This window comes from Balaenoptera ricei, chromosome 9 (assembly GCF_028023285.1).
Source record: "Balaenoptera ricei isolate mBalRic1 chromosome 9, mBalRic1.hap2, whole genome shotgun sequence".
Lineage (NCBI taxonomy): Eukaryota > Metazoa > Chordata > Mammalia > Artiodactyla > Balaenopteridae > Balaenoptera > Balaenoptera ricei.
Window position 1 is genome coordinate 20504650 of NC_082647.1, and position 19635 is coordinate 20524284.

Genomic DNA, 19635 nt, shown 5'->3' on the forward strand with positions numbered 1-19635 from the left:
GAAGTGGCAATGTCATCTTATTTCTAGCTTGGAAGGCCGGCTGCAGAGCAGGGGCTGGGAGCTCTTAACAGAGGGTGAATAGGGTGTCAGCTCACCTGCTGGTGGGAGTTCTAGTTTCCTCGGTGTTCTTAAAATGCCTTTGCAGCAGCTACGTTTTAAATGTGAATCCAAAATGTAAAGTCCACATACCTTACCCTCAGGTGCTTAACACAGAACTTGGAAATCTTAGTAACTAAGGCGGAAGTTGCTCTTCTTCTACTGGAGATGACTTCATCAGTGGAGATCTATGTTATTGTATAGAAGCAGTCAAGAGGGTTATGAATCACCGTTAAGATACTGTTCTTTCAGGAACATCAGAAGTTACTGTCCTGAGTTTTTATAACCACTTTCAACACTCCTCAGTGTAGGAGTGGCTTATTCTTCGTCACCTTATAGATCAACCCTTGCTAGTTAGCTCACTACTCCCTCGTTTTCTAGTACCTGGGAGAGGTGGTTGTCTGCCATAGTACCACGTCACACTGGCCTCGCCAGAGTCATTCGTACACTGACTCACCAAATCAGCAGAGCCTACTCTGTGCCCCAGGCACTGTTCCTGGAGTCAGGGAAATAGTGGCCAACATGATGGACAGGGTCCAGAGCTCATGGATCTTCTGTTCCTGAAGGGGGAGGAGGCTTGAACGCTAATGTCAGGGAGTAGTGCATGCCCTGCAGAATGCTACAGCTGAGCGAAGGAGTAGTTCAGGGAGAGGGAGTAGGGCTTCACAGCTGACGTGCTGTATTAGAGGGCACTGAAGACAGCTGAAGGGAGTGACGTTTGGCAGGTTCTTGAATGTACTGAGGGCACCATTCATATGAAGATCTGGGGAAGTGCACTCCAGGCTGGGGGAACAGTAAGCACAAAGGAACAAGTTTGGTGTGTTAGGGGAGTGAGCGGCAAGGAGGTCCTCGGGGCTTGAGTGGAGCGAAAAAGGCAAATAGTGATGGGAGATGGGTTCAGAGAGGTAGGCAGGACACAGGACTTTTTTTTTCCTTAGGCCGCGCCCCGCGGCTTACAGGATCTTAGTTCCCCAACGAGGGATGGAACCCACGCTCCCTGCAGTGGAAGCACAGAGTCCTAGTCACTGGACCACCGGGGAATTCCCGAGGACTTTTCTGTCCCAGCTATAAAACAAGTAAATATAGAATAAGTAAAACAAATAAGCCATAAAATAAGTAATAAGGGGTGTAATGTCCAGCATGGTGACTGTCATTAATAATACTGTATTGAATACTTGAAAGTTGCTGAGAGAGATCTTAAAAGTTCTCATCACAAGAAAAAAATTTTGTAACTACGTATGGTGATGGATGTTAACTAGACTTATTGTGGCGATCATTTCATAGTATATACAAATATTGAATCATGTTGTACACCTGAAACTAATGTTACATATCAATTATATCTCAATTAAAAAAAAATATATATATATGGTGCTGGATCAATTGGATATACACATGCCACAAAAGAGAAACTAGACTGTACCTCATTCCTTACTCAGAAGTCAATTTTAATTGGAATATCCTTTAAATGAGTAAGTAGAACACTAATGCTTCTAGAAGAAGAATATAGAATATAGATATTCTTTACATTGTAGAAGAATAGCTTCATGACTTCAGCATAAGGAGATATTTCTTAAACAGGATACAAAAACAGTAACCATAAGGGAAAAAGTTGATAAGTTAGATTTCTTTAAGAATTTCTGTTCATCTAGACGCCATGAAGAGAGTGCAAAGGCAAATCTTAAGATATTTGTGAAGCATAAGCCAACAAAGGGCTCACATCCAGGCTATATAAAGAACTACAAATCAGTAAGAAAAGGCAGATGAACAGAAGAATGAGCAAGAGACTGAAATAAGAACTTCACAGGAAATAAATATCTAAATGGCCAATAAACATATGAAATGTACTCAACAGCATTACTAATTAGGGAAATGCAAATTAAATTCACAGTGAGATGCCCCCATTTATCCACCAGAGTGGCAAAAGCTAAAAAGATGGAAAATACTGAAGTGTTGACAAGATGTGAAGCAACTAGTTTCTAAAACATTGCTGGTAAGAGTGCAAATTGGTACAACCAATTTGGGAAATGATCTGGCATTATCTATTAAAGCTGAACATATTGTCTTAGTTTTAACAGAATTACTCTAGATGACTGGGTGGCTTATAAACAACAGAAACTTATTTCTTACAGTTCTGGAGGCTGGGAAGTCAAGATCAAGGTGCTTGCTGCCAGATTTGGTGTCTGGTACGGGCCTGCTTCTGGTTTATAGATGGCCATCTTCTCCCTATACCCTCACATGACGGATGGGGTGAGGGAGCTCTTCTAGGGTCTCTCTTATAAGGGCAGCAATCCCGGTCATGACGGATCTACCCTCGTGACCTAATCACTCCCAAAGTCTCCACCTCCAAATACCATCACATTGGAGGTTGGGTTTCAACATATGAATTTTGGGGGGACATAAACATTCAGTCTATAGCAGAGATCCATACCTGATGACCCCGCAATACCATTCCTAGGTACATACCTAGAGAATGTTCAATAGCATTCATGATAGCTACAGAGTAGAGACAACCAAATGTGCATCGTAATGAAAACAGTATATTGAGGCATATGAAATATTATACAGTAATACAGATGAATGAGTTATGGTTACATGTAAAAATGGATGATTCTCACAAACTGTTGAGCAAAAGAAGTCAAGGACTAAAAAAAAACACGTTTTATAATTGCATTTCTATAAATTTCTTAAAATGGCGAGATGAATGATAGTGTTTATGGATGGATGTTTACGTGATAAAACTATACAGAAGAATAAGGAAGAGTTATAAATGGATAGCAGTTACATTTCTGAGGGTCAGAGTGGGTACTGATGAGAAGGGACACAAATGGGTCTTCAAGGGTACTGGTGAAGTAGATTAAATCTACTTATTTTATTTTATTTATTTATTTTTGGCTGCGTTGGGTCTTGCTGCACGTGGGCTTTCTCTGGTTGTGGCGAGCAGGGGCTACTCTTCATTGCGGTGCGCAGGTTTCTCATTGCGGTGGCTTCTCTTGTTGCGGAGCACGGGCTCTAGGCTCGTGGGCTTAGTAGTTGTGACTTGCAGGCTCAGTAGCTGTGGCGCACGGGCTTAGGTGCCCCGCAGCATGTGGGATCTTCCCGGATCAGGGCTCGAACCTGTGTCCCCTGCATTGGCAGGTGGATTCTTAACCACTGCGCCACCAGGGAAGCCCTTAATTTATGATAATTCATTGAGCTGTACATCTGTTTTGTGTTCTTCACTGTGTATCTTGTACTTCACAATAAAAAGGATTTAAGATGAATTTAAACAGGTTCAAGCTTATCCCTGTGACAAAGTCATTTCCTCTCCCTTGATAATTACTAGTAACTGACATTTGTTGAGGGGTATTTTGAGCCAGGAGCTGTATTAAGTATTTTATATACATTATCTCTGATTGCAATAATCCTATAAGTTAGCTACTTTTATTATCCCCATTTTACAGATAAGGAAACTGAGGCTTGGACGGGTGAGGTAACTTGCCAAGGGTCATACGGCTAGTAAATGGCAGCCCACCCCTGTCCTCCCTGGAAGCCTGGCTCTTAACTGCTGCGTGTTCTCCTCTCCGCACACGCGTCATCCTGCTGCTACATCTTTAGGGCAACCTCCAAATCCCACACGGCATCTGTCCCAGTGCCATTGTACAGTATAAGCTTTCAGTAAACGTGGAGTGAATAATGAATAAAAGCCCATTCTTCTCATCCACTTCCTCTCATGTACTGCGTGCGGTAGCACAAGATTTTCTTGCCTGGGCGAAGTTCCTGAGGTTTCAGGCAGAGGAAGAATAACAGGAAAGCCTCCTGCCTGTGGCTGATGCTAGTTTTGCTCACCGGGGTCTGTCAGACAAATTCCCTACTTCCTTTTTTACTTTCCCTGAGCTCCAAGACATCTGTCTCACTACATCGTGTTCCTCCACGGCCTGCCACTCAGGAGGCGGAGGTGGAGACGCAGCCGGGCTGGGTGCCCACCCGCTGCTTCCGCCTCCGGAGGGGGTTCCAGGTGCAGCCCTTCCACGGGCCCCAGGTGGGCCAGAAGGGTGCAGGGCACAGAGCCCAGCCATTCTAAATAAAACTCCCAGTCCCACGTCGCTGCTGGTTTCCCAAGGTCTTCTGAGGCAAACAGACTTGGGAAGGAAAGTAACTGTTGTTCTGGAACTTTCAGGCCCTGTTCAGTGGCGGTTTGTCACTGGCTTTGAAGCTGGAGCTGCTCGCTAATGCAGTTGTGTACAAAGCAGCTGCGTGGGGCTCCAGGAAATATCACCAGCTCAGCCTTTGCCACCTGCCTTCCCTGTGTGCTCTTTTCCTGGTTTTAGAAGATTAAAAATAAACAACAACAACAACAAAAGAAGAAGTCAAAATTTGAGGACTCTATACATATTTTCCTGGATGATTTTGACCACAATCTCAAGCTGTCCAAAGCAGCTAATTATTTACAATTCTCCCACCTACCCCTCACCTCTCCCAAACTGGCTCCTCCTCCTGGCTTTTGACACCCACCCACCTACCCACCTTATGCTCCCATCACCGGGAACTGAAGTCTAGGGGTCCCTGGACTCCTTCCTCACCCATCTTTGCCCACCCACACCCACCCATGAGTACCGTCCATTTGGACCTGACAGTCTTTTAGAGCCAGGAGAACTTGGGCCAATCCTTTGTTTTATAGACAACTTGAAGCCACATAAATAATGTCCTTAGAGTGAGGATTACTAGGCACTAAAAAGGTTACAGGTGGTCTATAATGTCCTTCAGGAGAATCTCTATAAATCTGTAGAGGGTGATGTAAGAGGGTCAAGGTCTCTTCCAGGTCTTTTTCCCATAATTTCTCCCTCTAGCATGTAATAAATGATGTTTGCTGTGGCTTACCTAAGCGTGAATACCCTTCTTTACTGATAGAACCTTGAGTTTGTTCAAGTATCAGCCTTTCAGGGGAAACTAGCCTTCCCTACCCAGCCCCAGGGATGAATCTTGATTAACTTAAGGCAATCACTTTCCTTGCCAGTGATTGGTTTAGGAATGGACATGTGACATAATTCTTGCCAATGGAGTGTGAGGGAAGTTTCCTGGGTGCTTCTGGGAAACTTAAAAAGCAACACTAGTGAGGCTGGGTCATATTTCCCCTGATGGCCTTTGGTGGTGTTTTGTGAGTATATGAGGCCTGGAGCTTTGGTGCCCACGTTATGATCATGGAATGACGGGCCTGAGGGCAGAAACCAAGACATGGGGGTAGCAGAGGCAAAACATGAGTAGAGGCCAGGCATCAGCTGAACTGCTCTATCATTGGACTTTCTGTTACAAGAGGTGGTATATTTATGCATTTCATTTATGTGGTTGAATTGGGTTTGCTGTTACTTGAAGCTGAGAACCTCCTAACTGATCCCTCTACGTTTGACAAAGATACAGTCTTCTCTCCCACTCCCTGTTCTCCTTCCATCATTAAGGCACAAATTTCAGGCTAGCTTTCTTCTCAGGAGGGGTTGGGATTTTAATGAAATCCTTATAATCTGTCACCTGAGTCTCCTTCTCACCAAATGCTTGGTGAAGGTTAGACTTTGAATCTCTGGTCATGGAGTAGAATAGTGTTAAATGAAGTCCCCAGTCAGGTCCATCAAAACCAAATGGAAAGTAGCCAAAGGCTCTTAATAGACCTTTCTCCAAAGAAAATATACAAATGGCCAATAAACGAATGAAAAGACAGCATCACTAATTGTTAGGGAAACACCAGTCAAAACCATAGTGAGATATCACTTCATACCCACTAGGAAGGCTGTGATCAAAAAGAATAACATAAACAAGTATTGGTGAGGATGTGGAGTAATTAGAATTCTCATACACTGCTGGTCAGAGTGAAATGGTGCAGCTGCTTTGGAAGAGTCTGGAAGTTCCTCAGATGGTTAAACATAGAATTGCTATATGACCCAGCAACTCCACCCCTAGGAATATACCCAAGAGAAATGAAAACATAGGCCCCCTATAAACACTTGTACATGAATGTTCATAGCAGCATTATTCATAATAGCCAAAAAGGAGGAACAACCCAAATGCCCATCAACTGATGAATGAATAAACAACAACAACAACAAAATGTGGCCTATCCATATAATGGATTATTATTTGATAATAAAAAGGAATGAAGTTCTGATGCTTGCTACCATGTGGATGAGCCTGAAAAATATTAATCGAAGGGAAAGAAGCCAGTCACACAAAAAAGACATAGTGTGTGATTCCATTTATATGAAATGACCAGAACAGGCAAATCCAGAGAGACAGAAAGTGGATTAGAGGTTGTCGGGGGCCAGGTGTTAGGGAAGATGAGGTGTGACTGCTAAAAGGTGTGAAGAAAACATTCAAAAATTAGATTGTGGTAATAGTTGTGCAAGTCTGAATATACTAACAGCTATTGACCTGTGCGCTTTAAATGGGTGAATTTTATGATATGTGAATTACATCTCAATAAAGATGTTTTAAAAAGAAATCCAGGGCTTCCCTGGTGGCACAGTGGTTAAGAATCCACCTGCCAATGCAGGGGACATGGGTTCGAGCCCTAGTCCGGGAAGATCCCACATGCCGCGGAGCAACTAAGCCTGCGAGCCACAACTACTGAGCCTGCGCACCTAGAGCCCATGCTCTGCAACAAGAGAAGCCACCACAATGAGAAGCCTGTGCACCGCAACGAAGACCCGACACAGCCAAAAATAAATAAATAAATATTTTAGAAAAAGGTACGAGTATAGGCAAAAACAATTTCTCTATAGAATAATAGTAAATCTGATTTATGTGCATCTAAAAATGATCACCTGGGGTGTTTAAATTATAGACTCCCTGGCATCACCTGAGAATTATAGATTGTACCGTCTTCTTGGGAGGCATAGCTCCCCAGAGATGCTGAAGTTGGGCAACCAAGAGATCAGTGGAGCATTCTGGCCTCCAGAATAATGGTTCCCAACTAGTGGAAGATGTTTATTTGCGTAAAGGATGCTGAGTGTTTCATACATAACCATAACACAGTGCATGATGAATATACAGTTATGGCAGAGTTTTACAGTGAGACATACCTTATCTTGAGTCCTGGCTCTGTTAACCTGAAAGCCGTGTGAACTCTGGAAAGTTACTTAAACCTCTTCAAGTCTGTTTTATAATCTGTAAAGTGGGGATAAAAATATAACTTCCATGGGGCTGATGTAATAACAAGTTTCAAAAATCTGAGGTGCTTCATTACAATGTCTGGCACCTAATAAGCTTTTCTCTGAGAGGCATGGAGTTGATCTATTCTGAAGTCCATCCTTATATCAGTTGAAATCTTAGGAAAATACTGCATTGGAAGGGCATTAGCTCAAGGTCACTGAGAAATGCCTTTATTGAACTGCTAGCCATAGGGTGAAGTCCATAGCACATAAACGCCATGAGAGTAAGTCTCCATTTTTGGCTCCATGCTGTGTTATCAGTGTCTGGAGGGTAGTGGTTCTTAAGTATTTGTAGAGATCCAGGGCTTTCAGTAATTATTGTGAGTTCATGTTCCCTGAGTCCCTTGCCATAATATGAGCAAGACCATTTGCCTGATTGAGGACACCTGGTGTCTTAGTCAGCCTGGCTGCTATAACAAAATATCATAGACTGCATGGCTTAAACAACAAATATTTATTTCTCACAGCTCTGGAGACTGGGAAGTCCAAGACCAAGGTGCTGACTGATTCAGTTCCTAGTGAGAAATCTTACCAGCTGAGACAGCTGCTTTCTTGCTGTGTCCTCACAACTGTGCCCCTTCCTTAAAAGCCACTAATCCCATTATAAGGGCCCCACCCTCCTGCCCTCATCTAACCTTCCAAAGGTCACATTGGGGGTTAGGGCTTCAACATATAAATTTGAAGGGGACACAATTCAGTCCATAGCACCCGGCATTTCTCACCCAGCCCCAGCTCACTAGCAAGTATCTGTTGCTTCCAACCCCACCCCACCCCAGCTACACCTGCCAGAGATCTTTCTGCTTCTGTCCACTCCTCCTTCTGTGAGTATCCTTGACTCCACACTACTCCCCACAGCTTTGGCCAGCTTTTCTTCATATTACAGGATCTGTTGCCGTTGACCAGCTGCTCAGCTGACCCACATCGTCAGCTATGAAGCCACAGTAGGCAACATTTGTAGAGCCTCGTGTCAGTCCTGACAAATCTTTATGTTCTCAAAACTCCTGTGAATGTCACCCAGGAGAATGCCAGCAGACACAGAAATATCTTTGAAAAAGAAGGTTTTTGCTCCCATCATGGTAGGACCAAGGTCTCTGTTAGAAGAGTTGGCATGCTCTGCTTTGACAGGCTGAGCAAATGGCTCCAAATTGCACAACCTTTTCCACTGGCACATCCCCATCTGATTTGCTGTAGATTATTGCCATGAGCCGACGTCAACACTTGTATCTCCTAGGTCTCTGCTCCTTCTCTCTGCCAGTAGTGTTTGTTCACAGGCATTGTTTTCTAACATGCCTCGCTGGGTGATCGCTTGTCTGGGTTTCTAACCTCTCCCTCCACAGATTGTTTGCCTTCTCTCCTAGAGCTGGTGTTTCCTGCACCTCCCAAATGAGTATCATCTGTGAATTTCATCACACACTGTTCACCCCGCTTCTCCCAGCTCATTAACAGGCATGGAAGTGTAAGACGCTCCCCATCATGGCAGGAGAGGGCTGAGCTGCCATGGGCTCTGAGGGGAGCGGCCCCCGTGCCAGGAGCTATAGGCCTTTGCTGGGATGGAGACGCCACCTGTCTTGGAGAAGAAAATCTCAGGGCACTTTAGACGCTGGTTGGGAGATTACAGAGCCAACAGTGGGTGATGAGAGAGGACTCCTGGATGCCCAAAGGGCCTGGCCCTTCCTCTCAGACTGAGAAGCTTTCCCCAGACCTGAGCTGGGGGCTCAGAGGCATCAAAACACGCCTTGTTCCTGGCGGTGAGGCGAGAGGCCACATGGCCTGGCTGTCTTCTTGGTCCAGAGGCTCCTACCCAGCTAAGACCTTTTTCAACCCGTTATGTCTTCATCATGGTCCCAGGGGTTGTCTAACCAACCACTTACATCCTAATCCATTTCTTTATTATTGATACTTTATTTCACTGACGTTATCACAGGGCCTGGCAGAATGTAAATACTCAAGTATTAAGTGAAAAGTAGTTCTACTAAACAACTAGTAGTCAATATGAAACTATCATTATTGCCAAACTGTGGGATTCCAGTCAAAAGCAAGACTTGACATTTCAGTTGGCCTATTCAGTTTCTAAATGGGGTTACACCAATTTCATTAATTAAAAAAAACAAAACACAGCTTTGTTGAAATATAATTCACATACCACACAATTCACCCCTCGCAAATGTACATTTCAGTGTCTTTTAGTATATTCACAGGGTCATTCAACCATCACCACAATCTAATTTTAGTGCATTTTCATCACCCCAAAAAGAAACCCTATGGCCATTAGCAATCACTCTCTATGCACAATGCCCCCGCCCCCCATATCCTCAGCCCCAGGAAACCACTAATCTACTTTCTTTCTCTTTAGCTTTGCTTATTCTGGCAGTTTCGTGTAAATGGAATCATCTTTTGTGACTGGCTTCTCTCAGCACTATGTTTTCAAGGTTCACCCATGTAGCATGCGTCAGAACTTCATTCCTTTTTATTATCAAACAACATTCCATTATATGAATGTACCACATTTTATTGATGAAGATTTGCGTAGTTTCCACTTTTTGGCTGTTATGAAAAATACTGCTATGAGCATTGGTGTGTAAGCTTTTGTGCAGACTTTCATTTCCACTTCTCTTGGGTGTATACTTAGGAGTGGAACTGCTAGGTCATAGGGTACCTATGCTTAAGATTTGGGGGAGCTGCCACACTGCTTTCCAAAGTGGCTGGACCATTTTACTTTCCCACCAGCAGTACATAAGGGTTCTAATTTCTCCGTATCCTCATCAATACTTATTGTCTATCTTTTTGAGCACACCCATCCTAGTGAGTGTGAAGTGGTACATCTACATTTTCTTGATGACCAACAGGATCTTTTTGTGTGCTTATTAGCCAGTTTTATGTCTTCTTTGGAGATATATCTTTTCAGGTCCTTTGTCTATTTAAAAAATTGGCTTATCTTTTTGTTGTAAGAGTTCTTTATATATTCTGGAAACAAATCCCTTATGAGATGCATGATTTGCCCATATTTTCTCCCATTCTGTGGATTGTCTTTTCACTTACTCGATGTGTCATTTGTAGCACAAAAACTTCCTTAATTTTTATGAAGTCCAATGTATTTCTAAATCATTTTTTTCTTTTGTTGCTTGTGGTTTGGGAGTCAGATCTAAGAAACCATTGCCTAAATCAAGGCCATGAAAATTTACTCCTATGTTTTCTTCTAAGAGTTTTATAGTTTTAGCTTTTACATTTAGGTCTAAGGTCCATTTTAAGTTAATTTTTGTGTACGGGGTGAGGAAGTCTAATTTCATTCTTTTACAGGTGTAATCTTTTTTTGGAACAGTGAAAAATAACTCAGACCCCCTTTCTAGCCTTCTGCTGTAAGGCTGCAACCCATGCCCTGCCCATACCTACCTCCCAGGGCACCTGGGGATGAAGGAAGTGGTGCCTAGGGTGCCATTTTGGGAAAGATGAGCATGGAAAGCATGAAGCTTTCCTTGAAGCTAAAGAACCAACAGACCGTGGGACCAGCTTTGGATTTGAACTGGCAGCATCTCTTTTGCAGCTGCCCACTCCTCTCCTGGTTGTTAAATTGGGAGCAACATGACACTGGGGGACACCTCAGCCTTTTTAAAGTACCGAATGTTGTGTCTTCATGTTCCTGCCCTTGGCAGAGCCCTGCCTGGAGGAAAGAACTAAGGCCCGGTGCTTACCAAGTCTAGACACCGTTCTGGGTGTTTTACCTGTGTTCATGCCAGTGAGTGAACCTGTGAGCACGGCTTTATGAGCCCTTGGCTGTGGGCATCAACGCCAGCCCTGTTCTGCTGGCTCCTCCCTGAAAGGGCGGAGGGTAGGGACAGCAAGGGAGGGATGGGGAGCCAAGGGGAGCAGGGATAGGGAAGGGAGTCCGTCAGAGGGAGAAGGTGGCATGTGGGGTAAAGGAGCATCTTAGGGCAAAGTGGAGGTGGAAGAACAGATAGTCACAGGGGAACGCTGTACCTGCCCCGCTCCTCCCCCACACAGCATCAGCAGGATGCCCACGCACACCTGGGCTCAAGGAGGCACCTTCTACGCCAGGGCTGCCCAAAGGCTGTGTGTGTGTGTGCGTTGGGGGGGACATCTTGATGTCGTCCGCATCTTGTCTCTGGTCCCCCGCTTCCTCCTGGTGCCCCTGTGTCTCTGCTGCTCTGAGCGGCTCCTGCCCAGGGTGGGCCTCGTGCTGTGCACAGCTACCCTGCTGTGCTCCAGTCCTCCAGCGAGGCCCCCCAGAGTCACTGAAGAGCTAATCAGACCCTCTGAACTACAGCTCTGGGTTACCCAGACCAGATGATTTATTTGCATTTTGGTTTATCAGGCTTCAAAATGCTTTAACACTGAAGGAGCCAGTGTCAGGGCCCAGTCCCTCACTGGCTTGGGGAGAGAGAAGGGAAGGACATGGCAGGGAAGGGGTTTGTCTTCCTTGTTGCGCCAACCCACAGCGGCCTTTCTGTCTCAGCACGTCGCTTGTGACCCCCAGCTGGGTCCCGCCTCAGAGCAGTGAACCTTCCCGATGTGCCCCAGACCTCACTCTCTGCCTTCATCGTGGTTCTGCCCCAACCTAGAGTTGACAGGCGGCACGAGAAATGGAAAGAGCCCTGAATGAGGGGCCAGGACGCGAGGGCTGCAGCCCTGCTGAAGTGCGAACCACCTGAGTGCCCTGGGAAGTGACCTCCCGCTCCCCTTCTTCGCCTGCACTGGGCCCCACCGCTGGGCTCCTCATCCCTCAGGGGATGTCTGTGCCTTTCTCTTCCTCCCTTTGCGGGGCGTGAGGGGCTGCCCTCCCAGGCAGATAGGCCCTTGGATATCTCTCAGGGGAGACAGATGCTGGGTCTGCCATTCACTAGCTCTGTGAACTCAGGCGAGCTATTTAGCCCATTTTGCCTGTTTCCCCATATATGATGGGGATGTAGAACTTCCCTCATAGGGTTGTTGTGAGGATGAACGAATCCATCACAGAGCTCTTTGAACAGTGCCTGGCACAGGGCAAGGGTTAAGCCTGGGCTCCCGTCACCACTACCACGCTCCTGTGTGTTTCTGGCTGGTCCTACACATCCCTCTCCCCATCTACCATGGAAGTGCCACAGAGTCGAATCCTGCTGCCCTGCTCCCCGCTTCCCTCTTTGTGAACTAAGTCCTGTTCGTCATTCTGCCTCCTCTCGGGTTCTCTGGTCTTTGCCCTTCTTCTGGGTCTCTGTCCACCCAGGGACACACAGAGGTCAGACCTGGGGCCTCAGCGCGGCTCCATTCAGAAATCTGCATTTCTAAAACCTACATTTCCATACCTACACAATCACTCTCGGTTTTTTTTTTGTTTTTTTTTTTAAACATCTTTATTGAAGTATAATTGCCTTACAATGGTGTGTTAGCTTCTGCTTTATAACAAAGTGAATCAGTTATACATATACAATATGTTCCCATTTCTCTTCCCTCTTGCATCTCCCTCCCTCCCACCCTCCCCATCCCACCCCTCTAGGTGGTCACAAAGCACCGAGCTGATCTCCCTGTGCTATGCGGCTGCTTCCCACTAGTTATCTATTTTACATTTGGTAGTGTATATATGTCCATGACACTCTCTCACCCTGTCACATCTCACCCCTCCCCCTCCACATATCCTCAAGTCCGTTCTTTAGTAGGTCTGTGTCTTTATTCCCATCTTGCCCCTAGGTTCTTCATGACCTTTTTTTTTTTTTTTTTCCTTAGATTCCATATATATGTGTTAGCATACTGTATTTGTTTTTCTCTTTCTGACTTACTTCACTCTGTATGACAGACTCTAACTCCATCCACCTCATTACAAATACCTCCATTTCATTTCTTTTTATGGCTGAGTAATATTCCATTGTATATATGTGCCACATCTTCTTTATCCATTCATCCGATGATGGACACTTAGGTTGCTTCCATGTCCTGGCTATTGTAAATAGAGCTGCAATGAACATTTTGGTACATGACTCTTTTTGAATTATGGTTTTCTCAGGGTATATGCCCAGTAGTGGGATTGCTGGGTCGTATGGTAGTTCTATTTTTAGTTTTTTAAGGAACCTCCCTACTGTTCTCCATAGTGGCTGTATCAATTTACATTCCCACCAACAGTGCAAGAGTGTTCCCTTTTCTCCACACCCTCTCCAGCATTTATTGTTTCTAGATTATTTGATGATGGCCATTCTGACCGGTGTGAGATGATACCTCATTGTAGTTTTGATTTGCATTTCTCTAATAATTAAGGATGTTGAGCATTCTTTCATGTGTCTGTTGGCCATCTGTATATCTTCTTTGGAGAAATGTCTGTTTAGGTCTTCTGCCCATTTTTGGATTGGGTTGTTTGTTTTTTTGTTATTGAGCTGCATGAGCTGCTTGTAAATCTTGGAGATTAATCCTTTGTCAGTTGCTTCATTTGCAAATATTTTCTCGCATTCTGAGGGTTGTGTTTTGGTCTTGTTTATGGTTTCCTTTGCTGTGCAAGAGCTTTTAAGTTTCATTAGGTCCCATTTGTTTATTTGTGTTTTTATTTTCATTTCTCTAGGAGCTGGGTCAAAAAGGATCTTGCTGCGATTTATGTCATAGAGTGTTCTGCCTATGTTTTCCTCTAAGAGTTTGATAGTGTCTGGTTTTACACTTAGGTCTTTAATCCATTTTGAGTTTATTTTTGTGTATGGTGTCAGGGAGTGTTCTAATTTCATGCTTTTACATGTACCTGTCCAATTTTCCCAGCACCACTTATTGAAGAGACTGTCTTTTCTCCACTGTATATGCTTGCCTCCTTTATCAAAGATAAGGTGACCATATGTGCGTGGGTTTATCTCTGGGCTTTCTATCCTGTTCCATTGATCTATATTTCTGTTTTTGTGCCAGTACCAAACTGTCTTGATTACTGTAGCTTTGTAATAAAGTCTGAAGTCAGGGAGCCTGATTCCTCCAGCTCCATTTTTCGTTCTCAAGGTTGCTTTGGCTATTCGGGGTCTTTTGTGTCTCCATACAAATTGTGAAATTTTTTGTTCTAGTTCTGTGAAAAATGCCTGTGGTAGTTTGATAGGGATTGCATTGAATCTGTAGATTGCTTTGGGTAGTAGAGTCATTTTCACAATGTTGATTCTTCCAATCCAAGAACATGGTATATCTCTCCATCTATTTGTATCATCTTTAATTTCTTTCATCAGTGTCCTATAATTTTCTGCATACAGGTCTTTTGTCTCCTTAGGTAGGTTTATTCCTAGATATTTTATTCTTTTTGTTGCAATGGTAAACGGGAGTGTTTTCTTAATTTCACTTTCAGATTTTTCATCATTAGTATATAGGAATGCAAGAGATTTCTGTGCATTAATTTTGTATCCTGCTACTTTACCAAATTCACTGATTAGCTCTAGTAGTTTTCTGGTGGCAGTTTTAGGATTCTCTATGTATAGTGTCATGTCATCTGCAAACAGTGACAGCTTTACTGCTTTACTTCTTCTTTTCCAATTTGGATTCCTTTTATTTCTTTTTCTTCTCTGATTGCTGTGGCTAACACTTCCAAAACTATGTTGAATAATAGTGGTGAGAGTGGGCAACCTTGTCTTGTTCCTGATCTTAGTGGAAATGGTTTCAGTTTTTCACCATTGAGGACAATGTTGGCTGTGGGTTTGTCATATATGGCCTTTATTATGTTGAGGAAAGTTCCCTCTATGCCTACTTTCTGCAGGGCTTTTATCATAAATGGGTGTTGAATTTTGTCGAAAGCTTTCTCTGCATCTATTGAGATGATCATATGGTTTTTCTCCTTCAATTTGTTAATATGATGTATCACGTTGATTGATTTGCATATATTGAAGAATCCTTGCATTCCTGGAATAAACCCCACTTGATCATGGTGTATAATCCTTTTTTTTTTTTTTAAATAAATTAATTTTATTTATTTATTATTTTTCGCTGCATGGGGTCTTCGTTGCTGCGCATGGGCTTTCTCTAGTTGCAGCAAGTGGGGGCTACTCTTTGTTGCAGTGTGAGGGCTTCTCATTGCTGTGGCTTCTCTTGTAGCAGAGCATGGGCTCTAGATGCACAGGCTTCATTAGTTGTGGCACGCGGGCTTCAGTAGTTGTGGCGCACAGGCTTAGTTGCTCTGCAGCATGTGGGATCTTCCCAGACCAGGGCCCGAACCCGTGTCCCCTGCATTGGCAGGCAGATTCTTAACCACTGCACCACCAGGGAAGCCCTATAATCCTTTTAATGTGCTGTTGGATTCTGTTTGCTAGTATTTTGTTGAGGATTTTTGCATCTATGTTCATCAGTGATATTGGCCTGTAGTTTTCTTTCTTTGTGACATCTTTGTCTGGTTTTGGTATCAGGGTGATGGCGGCCTCGTAGAATGAGTTGGGGAGTGTTCCTCCCTCTGCAATATTTTGGAAGAGTTTGAGAAGGATAGGTGTTAGCTCTTCTCTAAATGTTTGATGGAATTCGCCAGTGAAGCCATCTGGTCCTGGGCTTTTGTTTGTTGGAAGATTTTTAATCACAGTTTCAATTTCAGTGCTTGTGATTGGTCTGTTCATATTTTCTATTTCTTCTTGGTTCAGTCTCAGTAGGTTGTGCATTTCTAAGAATCTGTCCATTTCTTCCAAGTTGTCCATTTTATTGGCATAGAGTTGCTTGTAGTAATCTCTCATGATCGTTTGTATTTCTGCAGTGTCAGTGGTTACTTCTCCTTTTTCATTTCTAATTCTATTGATTTGAGTCTTCTCCCTTTTTCTCTTGATGAGTCTGGCTAATGGTTTATCAATTTTGTTTATCTTCTCAAAGAACCAGCTTTTAGTTTCATTGATTTTTGCTATTGTTTCCTTCATTTCTGATCGGATCTTTATGATTTCTTTCCTTCTGCTAGCTTTGGAGTTTTTTTGCTCTTCTTTCTCTAATTGCTTTAGGTGCAAGGTTAGGTTGTTTATTCGAGATGTTTCCTGTTTCTTGAGGTAGGCTTGTATTGCTATAAACTTCCCTCTTAGCACTGCTTTTGCTGCACCCCATAGGTTTTGGGTCGTTGTGTCTCCATTGTCATTTGTTTCTAGGTATTTTTTGATTTCCCCTTTGATTTCTTCAGTGATCACTTCGTTATTAAGTAGTGTATTGTGTAGCCTCCATGTGTTTGTATTTTTTACAGATCTTTTCCTGTAATTGATATCTAGTCTCATAGCGTTGTGGTCGGAAAAGATAGTTGATACAATTTCAATTTTCTTAAATTTACCAAGGCTTGATTTGTGGCCCAAGATATGATCTATCCTAGAGAATGTTCCATGAGCACTTGAGAAAATGTGTATTCTGTTGTTTTTGGGTGGAATGTCCTATAAATATCAATTAAGTCCATCTTGTTTAATGTATCATTTAAAGCTTGTGTTTCCTTATTTATTTTCATTTTGGATGATCTGTCCATTGGTGAAAGTGGGGTGTTAAAGTCCCCTACTATGACTGTGTTACTGTCGATTTCCCCTTTTATGGCTGTTAGCATTTGCCTTGTGTATTGAGGTGCTCCTATGTTGGGTGCATAAATATTTACAATTGTTATACCTTCCTCTTGGATCGATCCCTTGATCATTATATAGTGTCCTTCTTTGTCTCTTGTAATAATCTTTATTTTAAAGTCTATTTTGTCTGATATGAGAATTGCTAATCCAGCTTTCTTTTGATTTCCATTTGCATGGAATATCTTTTTCCATCCCCTCACTTTCAGTCTGTATGTGTCTCTAGGTCTGAAGTGAGTCTCTTGTAGACAGCATATATATGGGTCTTGTTTTTGTATCCATTCAGCCAGCCTGTGTCTTTTGGTGGGAGCATTTAATCCATTTACATTCAAGGTAATTATCGATATGTATGTTTCTATTCCCATTTTCTTAAATGTTTTGGGTTTGTTATTGTAGGTGTTTTCCTTCTCTTGTGTTTCTTGCCTAGAGAAGTTCCTTTAGCATTTGTTGTAAAGCTGGTTTGGTGGTGCTGAACTCTCTCAGCTTTTGCTTGTCTGTAAAGGTTTTAATTTCTCCATCACATCTGAATGAGATCCTTGCTGGGTAGAGTAATCTTGGTTGTAGGTTTTTCTCCTTCATCACTTTAAGTATATCCTGCCACTCCCTTCTGGCTTGCAGAGTTTCTGCTGAAAGATCAGCTGTTAACCTTATGGGGATTCCCTTGTGTGTTATTTGTTTTTTTTCCCTTGCTGCCTTTAATATGTTTTCCTTATATTTAATTTTTGACAGTTTGATTAATATGTGTCTTGGCGTGTTTCTCCTTGGGTTTATCCTGTATGGGACTCTCTGTGCTTCCAGGACTTGATTAACTATTTCCTTTCCCATATTAGGGAAGTTTTCAACTATAATCTCTTCAAATATTTTCTCAGTCCCTTTCTTTTTCTCTTCTTCTTCTGGGACCCCTATAATTCGAATGTGGGTGTGTTTAATGTTGTCCCAGAGGTCTCTGAGACTGTCCTCAGTTGTTTTCATTCTTTTTTCTTTATTCTGCTCTGCAGTAGTTATTTCCACTATTTTATTTTCCAGGTCACTTATCCGTTCTTCTGCCTCAGTTATTCTGTTATTGATCCCGTCTAGAGTATTTTTAATTTCATTTATTGTGTTTTTCATCGTTGCTTGGTTCCTCTTTAGTTCTTCTACATCCTTGTTAAATGTTTCTTGCATTTTGTCTATTCTATTTCCAAGATTTTGGATCATCTTTACTATCATTATTCTGAATTCTTTTTCAGGTAGACTGCCTATTTCCTCTTCATTTGTTAGGTCTGGTGTGTTTTGACCCTGCTCCTTCATCTGCTGTGTGTTTTTCTGTCTTCTCATTTTGCTTATCCTACTGTGTTTGGGGTCTCCTTTTCACAGGCTGCAGGTTTGTAGTTCCCGTTGATTTTGGTATCTGTCCCCAGTGGCTAAGGTTGGTTCAGTGGGTTGTGTAGGCTTCCTGGTGGAGGGGACTAGTGCCTGTGTTCTGGTGGATGAGGTTGGATCTTGTCTTTCTGGTGGGCACGTCCACGTCTGGTGGTGTGTTTTGGGGTGTCTGTGGCCTTATTATGATTTTAGGCAGCCTCTCTGCTAATGGATGGGGCTGTGTTCCTGTCTTGCTAGTTGTTTGGCATAGGGTGTCCAACACTGTAACTTGCTGGTCGTTGAGTGAAGCTGGGTCTTGATGTTGAGATGGAGATCTCTGAGAGATTTTCGCCGTTTGGTATTACGTGGAGCTGGGAGGTCTCTTGTGGACCAGTGTCCTAAAGTTGGCTCTCCCACCTCAGAGACACAGCCCTGATGCCTGGCTGGAGCACCAAGAGCCTTTCATCCACATGGCTCAGAATATAAGGGAGAAAAAAATAGAAAGAAAGAGGATAAAATAAAATAAAATAAAGCTGTTATAATAAAAAATAATAAAAAAAATTATTAAGAATAAATGCATTCAGAAAAAAAATTTTTTTGAATTTTTAAAAATAGATTTATTAATTTTTTATAATAAAAATTAAGAAAAAAATTAAAAAAAAGAAAAGAAAAAAATTTAAGAAAAAAAAATTTTAATTTTTTAAAATAAAAAATATGAAAAAACTTATTAAAATTTTTTTTAATTTCTAAAAATAGAAAATAAGGAAAAAATTATTAAGAAAACATTTATTAGGAAAAATAAGTTTTTTTAAGTAAAAAAAAAAAAAAAAAAAACAGACGGACCTAACCCTAGAAGTAATGGTGAAAGCAAAGCTATACAGACAAAATCTCACCCAGAAGCATACACATATACACTCACAAAAAAAGGAAAAGGGGAAAAATTAATATATCCTGCTCCCAAAGTCCACCTCTTGAATTTGGGATGATTCGTTGTCTATTCAGGTATTCAATAGATGCAGGCACATCAAGTTGTTTGTGGAGCTTTAATCCGCTGCTCCTGAGGCTGCTGGGAGAGATTTCCCTTTCTCTTCTTTGTTCGCACAGCTCCTGGGGTTCAGCTTTGGATTTGGACCCGCCTCTGCGTGTAGGTCGCCTGAGGGTGTCTGTTCCCCGCCCAGACAGAGCGGGGTTAAAGGAGCAGCTGCTTCAGGGGCTCTGGCTCACTCAGGCCGGGGGGAGGGAGCAGTACAGAGGAGGTGGGGCGAGCCTGCGGCGTCAGAGGCCGGCGTGACGTTGCAGCAGCCTGAGGTGCGCCGTGTGTTCTCCCGGGGAAGTTGTCCCCGGATCACGGGAGCCTGGCCGTGGCGGGCTGCACCGGCTCCCGGGAGGGGCGGTGTGGAGAGTGACCTGTGCTCGCACACAGGCTTCTTGCTGGCGGCAGCAGCAGCCCCAGCATCTCACGCCCGTCTCTGGGGTCCGCGTTGATAGCCGCGGCTCGCGCCCATCTCTGGAGTTCGTTTAGG